This window comes from Mus musculus, chromosome 18 (assembly GCF_000001635.26).
Source record: "Mus musculus strain C57BL/6J chromosome 18, GRCm38.p6 C57BL/6J".
Classification (NCBI taxonomy): domain Eukaryota; kingdom Metazoa; phylum Chordata; class Mammalia; order Rodentia; family Muridae; genus Mus; species Mus musculus.
Window position 1 is genome coordinate 16,273,687 of NC_000084.6, and position 8,311 is coordinate 16,281,997.

The following is an 8,311-nucleotide window of genomic DNA, read 5'->3' on the forward strand; positions in this document are numbered from 1 at the left end:
CAAACAGGAGAGGATTGGCCTTCTGGCAGCTAAGATAAGGGTTTTAAAGCCCACACCCACAGTGACACACTTCCTCCAACAAGGCCACAACTGCTTCAACAAGGCCACAAACAACTGCTTTAACAAGGCCACATCTCCAAATAGTGCCATTCCTTGGGACACGCATATTCAAACTACCACACACACATTGGAATCTATGTGTCACTTAAACTAGACCAAAAAAAAAAAAAATGCCCAGATAGTTGGTCAAACAGTATTCCAAAGAATATCTTTAGGAGTATTTCTGGAAGGATTTGGCCTTAAATTTAGTAGACCCAGTAAAGATCTTCCCTTGTGATACACACACACGCACACACACACACACACACACACACACACACACACACAAACACACACACTCTAATCTCTTAACATTTTGAATAAAACAGAAAGTCAAAGCAAAGGTGAATTCACTCTTTTGGAGCTTGGACATCCCCTTCCTTTGCCACTGGACACTGGTGCTCCAGAATTGTTGAACTTTTTTGATTTAGACTGAATTTGATATTTTGTGTTCTGTAACTTTAAAGCTACATCCCTGGACATCCCGAATTCCAGCCTGAAGATGACCTTCCATTGGACTTCTTAGCCTCCAGCATCATGAAGCCATCCTATAACTGTACACCTTCCTTGTATACTGTATACAATCTACTCTGCTTAGTCTCTATCTCTGTCAATCTTTCACGATAAGCCAGTCCCTATAGCCATACTCCACCTCTGTACATACTACAGATTCACTTTCTTTGAAATCCCATGATTAATAATATTAATTTCTTTTTTTTTTTTACATTTAAAAAAAATGGCATTGTTTTATTTTCGCCAGCAGGCGTGGGATACATGTTGTGGTAGGTGTGCTGGGCTCAGTGCAGGTGTGGATGGGGTCGGGGGAGGTGATGACTTGGTGGTTGGATGGGAACTGAGAGGATTAGATTCGCTTCTGGGAAGTTTGGATGAAAGAATCATGGCATGCTATAGCTAAGCCGCCAATGAGGTTGAGAAACTCTTGGAAATCTAGCTGCCCATCACAGTTGAGGTCCAGCTTCTTCATCATGCGGTCAAGGACATCAGGATCCTTCTGGTTCTTTGTGAAGGCAGCCAGCTCTGTGTTCATGAAGGAAAGGAATTCAGTTTTGGAGAGTTGAGTGTTGTTTCCATCCTTCCCGCTGTACTTTTGGAAAACAGCAATCAGGGACTCAATGCATCTCTCAGTCTCTGTAGGCATTTTTGCTTCAAGTTGAGGAGCGAGGTCCGGCTGCGACTGTGGCTGACGGTGGCTGGGACAGGAGTCATAATATTAATTTCTTAATGTTTGTTTCAGCAATTTAAATTATCTGAAAGCTAGTATTCAATACATCAAAGGTTAGTTCTAAAATTTTTGTTTGCAACTTATTTTCTTTATACTTATCCTTTTTGGAGTTTTGTTTGTTTGGTTTTTTATTAATGTTATTTTTGTTATGCAGACTACAACTTTTGTTTGTTTACTAGAAATTGAATTATAATATAAGGTCTTTTTAAAATAGGTTTTTGGTTAAAAGAGATCATGTATTTTATTATTCAAAATTATATATATATATATACATAATTTGACACATACACATATATATACATATATGTACATATATGTGTATATATATACATATACATATATATGCAATTCACTCTAAAACAACATGAAGCTGGATTGAACAAATGTAAAACTAAGCATTTAGGATTTTTTTTTACAGTTTTTCCACATTGTTCTTGTATGTAGTGTCTTTTAGTCATGTGTGTTTCCTACAGTCATGTTTTAGGCTAGGGCATACACATTCCAGGCAAGCACAGAAGTGATAAAGTGTATCCCAACCCTGCTTTCACTATTTAAATCCAAGACGTTTAATACATTATTTTTTAAAGATGGGTTATATTTAAATGATTTTCATGACAAAATAATTTATTCTCTGTCTTTCAAGTTTTTACATTGGAGTTTTCTGTCCTTTGATTACCATGCATCTTGAAGTAATTTCTAAGGGAAGTTAAATAAAAGTAGTGATTTTGTTGGCTTTCATACCTATAGATATTGAGCACAAGCTCCTATGGTAGATCTTTTCTTCCTTGGAACTTAAGCAGAATAGTTCTAATATTGCTTAATAACTCAGAATATGAGTTGAGATAAAAACAAAATTGAAGTTGTTTCTTTGCATGAGTTTTGTTCAGCTCTTTTTTACAAGATATCTTTTTCTTTTAAGGTAGGACAGAATAATATTATGTCAAGGCGTAAATGCCTTTTTTTCTTGCTTGCTTTAAGGTGTAAACTTTGTGTATTTTTGTATAATATGTACATTTGGGTCTCTGATAATCACGAATATTTTTCTTTCATTATGTATATTATTTGTTTTTTACACTGTTGTCTTGTAAAATTATTAATAAGTATGAACAAAATAAAAATAGACTACCAGAAATACTCTTCTTCTAATCATGAAAGTATGATTAGAACAAATCGTATCAGTCCTAAGGCCTGGTAATTTCCAGAATTGTTAGTTCATTTTTCATGATATCAATGTTTTGAATTCCTTACAGACAGATTCTAGTCTAGAGCACAGACTTTCACTGGCTGTCAATTATACAATATGGATGATATTCTCCTGAGAGCCTGTGAATATTTTTGAAGTAAAACAAATTGACCATACTATAAGAAATCTTTCTTTTGTTTTGAATTTTGATCTTCATTTCTATATAGACTGAAAGGTCTTTGTTGTGTTGTTTGTAGCAATCTTCTTTGTCATGTTATATAGCATCATTACTAAATTTATTTCTATTGATCAAAGTATTGTATAGAGAATATCTATATAATTCAACGGGACATCATTGATTAGTTATAACCCACAAAACAAAAACAAAACAAAAACAACAAAAGAGTATATCTATAAAGTGTGTATTGTAAGACTGTTGTGAGCTGTGCCTCACTACTGTACTGAGTACTGGACTCTAAACTGCTTTGTTCATTTATTCCGAATGCTCTCTAAACTGGATATAATGGTGTTTTTATTGATGGTATGTCAAAAAAGATAAATATCACATTCCTAAAACTGTCTCCCTGTTTTGTTTTGTTTTGTTTTGTTTTGTTTTACAAATATAGGGTGATAAAATCAAGAAACTATATTGAGAATTGTGTATCCAGCTTCAGAAAACAAAAGGTCACTAAACATTCAAACTGGGGGAGATACACCTTGCTTGTTGAGTGAAGATTCATAGGTTCTTCTCTGAAGTCTTCAGAAGCTGTAGCAATATGACTTTTAACCTGAGCACCTAGCCACAGATCTCGCTTTCAAGTACCATACACTAAAAGCAGTATAAGGAATCTCTATATTCCTAAATACTTTCAAATCCAAGTTGCTAATTTTATAATACCCTGGAGGATAGGCACTTTGTGGTTGCATTCTATGTTCATATAACAGTGACCTGTCATCTTCCACACAGTGCCAGAAATAAATTCATAAGTCTATCAATCAATCAGCAAAACAATTATTGAACAACAGTCATAACCATCTTTTCTGTAACTTCCTATAAGTGCATAGATGCTGATACTGTGGTACAAAGTCCTACTTGAACATGACTAAAGCTAGGGTGATTTCTCCCTTTTTGTAATTTTGCTTGGATTCCTGGAGAGAGAGCACTTAAGAAACAAATTCCTCTCAGGTATATGAATAGACTTGGCCCTACTTCCCTGAGCCAAGTATAGAAGGCCCTGACTATTTTGGCTGCTATCCTTGCCCTTGGGATAATGGCTGTTCTATTTTAACCTTGGTCCTTTCAAGTGCTTTGGAATTTAAGAGGACTACAAAGTTCCTTGGTGTATTGAAACCTGCATACATTCTACATTCCCCTTTGTTCTTCTTCCTTAGCTGAGAACATTCGATCTAGCTTGACGCCCTATTTGCCCATGGGGTTTGAGGTGGACTGTCAAAGGAGAACAACAGTGAATAGAATAATTAATGATGCTTTGATGCCTGCCAACTTATACAAAATGCTAACCTGTGAGCTTTCAAGTGTGCCAGTAACCTCACAGCACCTACTGCCTGCCAGCATGTCTGCTTACCTGTCTGCCTGACTTCCATATTTTCTAGAAATGACTGTACATGGTGTAAATATCTGCCAACTTCTACTGTGCTCAGTCAATTCATGTAAAGCATTGAACAGACACAGCATTATACCAAAAGCCTATGTTTGAAGACTATGAGGGATGGCGATAGTCAAAATCTCTCTCTGAGAGGTCTGAGAGCACCATAGAAGCTTGCTTTTTCTTCAGCATGTAGAAGAATTCAGAAAACTTCTTGGATCAGCCATGTTCTGTCACATGAAATCAGAATGCTTTCATTCCATTTCTCAGTGGGCTGGGTATTCTATGTTATGTTACACTTGGCTGTTATTTTTGAAATACAAATAATAGGCAAGTATATGCGCAATAAAGAGTAGGGACTCTACTGAGATTAAGTCTAATTGGCATAAATAATGTATTTTTAATCTTTTTGATCTCCCTCTTCATGTTTGGAAAAATTCCAGTCCTGACTGTGAGTAAGGATTCACATGTATGTATGCAATTCAGACAAAATATATAAGGATGCCAGGAAAAAGTAAGTCAGGTGTGGTGGCACACCTTTAATCACAACACTCAGGAAGTAAAGGCCAGAGGGTCCCAATGAATTCAGGGCCAGCTTGTCCTCCATAGTGAGTTCCAAGACAGCCAGAGCTATATAATTGATACCCTGTCTCAAAACACAAGCAAAAATACAAGGAAGGCAGAGTAATCTGAGTGAATAGCATCTTCAGTTCTTAAGTGTTTATTATGTATTTGGGCCACAAAAAAAGGCCATTCAAAAGAGGAGAATCACTATGGTTTTTTAGACTCATGTTTTTTAAAAATACGATATTAATTCTTTGAAATTTTTTTGTTTCTAAAGAAAGATAGTGAAGTATTTGTGTGATTTTTTAAATAATCATAACATTTTTATAATCATGAGCTTTTTACAATGTCTACAACAAGGTCATATCTATACCATGGCCCCAAACAGACTTTGATCATTTTACATATCATACATAAATATCATATATATAATTATATGCATAATTACATTCAAGTCAAATCATAATTAAAACATGCATTTAGAACCTCAGTACTGGATATTGAATAGGAAAGACTCAGTGGAAAGTCATTAATGCTTCTGGGAAAGAAACAGAAACACCGTAAATACAAATTTTAACACAAAATAGTCATAGAAGGAAAAGGCTTATTGTTCAAGGTTAGTTGAAGCCATGCAAGGCAGGATGGTAGACCAGGCATGAATCTGGGCATTAACTAACCAGTTCATTTCTGGATATGGGTAAGCTACAGGATTCTGGTCTGGTTACAAAGGCTCCAGAAAGTTGAACTAGATCAAGAACAGTATAAGCCATTCTTTGGGAACATCTAGAAGTTATAAACCATCTCTTCATATCTTTTTGAAAACCAAATATATACAAAGTCAGTCAGTTGCTCCACAGATACCTGGAACAAATCCTGGAGACATAGCTCTTCATCTTAATGTTGTACTTCTGTATTTTAACATATTAATTTTATTTAACATATTAATTAATTATTAATCATGAAAAAGATAGTTCTGCATTCAACCTTTAGCATACTTAGGAGAGGGGTTCAATTAGAGTTTGTGTGTAAACTGTCTCCTACAGGCTTTTGTGTTTGAGGTTTTGGACCCCAGCTGGTGCTACTACAGTGAAATTTTATAGAGTCTTTATAGGTCCATAGAGGCAAAGCTTATGGATTTTAATCTGGCCCCAGTTCTGTCCAAACTTTCTTCTATATGGCCAGCGTTGTATAATAACACCTGCCACACAATCCCCACTTACCCTAGAGTCACCAGCTCCCATGTCTTTCCCATCATAACAGACTGTTTCCCCTCAAACTATAGCCAAAGTAAACCCTTATAATTACCTAAATATCTTAGACAAAGTTTAAAATATCTTACACAGAGTTTATAAACTATGACAACTGACCAATTCTACGTTTTAATCAAACTTCATTCATGAGTTAACAATATGATTTGAGGTCAAATCCCTAAATCACTTTGGCTAAATCTGCTTACTTGGTAAAATGGGAATATTTTGTTCAGTATTTTACCCAAAATTCTATGGTGATATTCACAAATGTCTAAGAGGCTGACTTGGTGAATGGCAGGTGTCACTACTGATAATCCCTTAAAGAAGAAACTTTATTTTTCAGAGAAAAATTATTTTTTTTGTTTCTTACTTCTCTAAATGATGGGGTAAGAATTTGATTAAAAGAAATCCTGCAAAAATATTGTTCTACTACTGCTGGGTTGTAAAATGTCACCCAATTTGGACTGTACTCTCTTTTAGCACTTACAAACATGGGTGGCAATAATTTAAAAGACAATATGACTGAGCTGATTAAAAATTTAATGCCTTGCACTGAATCACATGTTTCTTTGCCTTCCCAGAGGTACTTGCATATTTATCCAATGCTTTTCTGTGACACTTCAGAATATGATTCTATTTGCCCTTCAATAGGCAATCTCATTCAGTTATTATATTTTCAGAAGGATAAAAGTAATACAGTGACATTTTGGGAATGAATGCCATCTTTATGTATATCTAAATCTATAACTTTTTCTTTCTTTCTTTTTTTTTTTTGATTTTTTTTTTTTTTAGAGACAGGGTTTCTCTGTGTAGCCCTGGTTGTCCTGGAACTCACTCTGTAGACCAGGCTGGCCTCAAACTCAGAAATCCGCCTGCCTTTGCCTCCCAAGTGCTGAGATTAAAGGCGTGCGCCACCACTGCCTGGCTATAACTTTTTTCTTTTTAATATAAACCCTAAGTGACTTTAGTCTGCATAGATAGATAGATAGATAGATAGATAGATAGATAGATAGATAGATAGACAGATAGATAGATTTCTTTGATATAACATATATTATATTTTTGAATGGCAGCCAATTTCTAATTTTTCATATTACCTTTTTTTCCATCTCTTAAGAAAATACTAAAAAAGTGGAAAAATCATTTTGTCTAATCATATTGATCCAAATATTGACTGCCTTCTTAAGTTGTTCTTAAAAGCTAATAGTCTGCAGTCTAGACAGATATTTCAGTAATTAAGTAAACTGTTCAGTTTATTTTGTTAAATAAATTGGGTATGACTAACTATTGTGATATTGCCTAACTCAGCTTACTGACTTGTCTGAGCATCATAGGCACTAATAAATATTTATTGATTTAAGTTGTTTGTTCCTTAAAGTGAAATGTACTTAGCTTGAAACTAAAGCAAGTAATTTAGATAATGCATGTGAGATGCCTAATACCAGCTATTAAGTCCTTTGATGAGTAACCTGCACCTTCCTCTGATTAGTGAGTTTCATTTGTCCCCTTTTTATTATCAAGTATGGATCTAGTTGTATAATGGTAAATTGCTTTACCGATATCTATTATCTATTTTGTTTTAGTAATTGCACATTGTGTTCTAAATCTTCTGTCGTCTTTGTTGTAAGCATCCCTCTGTTGTGAAACAGCATTGCACATTATTTATAAATGACTTTAGAAAAAAAGCAAGAAAGAAACACCATGAAAGGCAGTGAGAAGTGCTTCTCACGTGAAAGCCTGATTCATTAATGAGTGAGTTCACTTTGAAAAGAAAATCATTAGTGTTTTCACTCCTATGAGACAATAACTCTGTGGGAGTTAGATTTGATCAAGTAATGATTAGATGAGCTGTAGGAGGATACAGATTAGCTCTGAAATTATTAATTCTGGGAATCTGATTTAGTGCTTTCTCATTTTTAAATATGAAAACACAAGATCTAGAAGATCAATAAATCTGAAAAGAGAAGGAGTTAAGAATGGGTTTTGTTAGCAAGGAAGACTTTTATACACACAATATAATAAAATTTATTAAAATGGCTTTAAATTGCTTTTCTTAGCATGTTGTATCTTGAGTACTAGGGAGTCATCTCTACAAACACTTGTGAGGCACAGAGTTCCCTTATGATCTGCCTTTGTCTTTTTTATCAAATCCACAAAATTTGGTTTATATTTTTTGCACATTATTAGCTATTCAAAACCTCAGGTTAAAGGCTTGTAGCATACCACATATCTCTTCTTAAGTCCTTTATATTGTTTGTTTTCTAATGTGGGAAACATAGAGTTGGCACTCATAGTGATACTTTTGAGTAGTCTTTCTGTAGAACTAGAGACTAACAACAATGGACACATACTGGTATTCTCCAAT

At 34.7% G+C, this 8,311-nt stretch overlaps 1 pseudogene; it reads right to left on the minus strand.

The window, feature by feature from the left end:
- Gm7665 (predicted pseudogene 7665) lies at positions 822–1,323 on the minus strand (annotated as a pseudogene).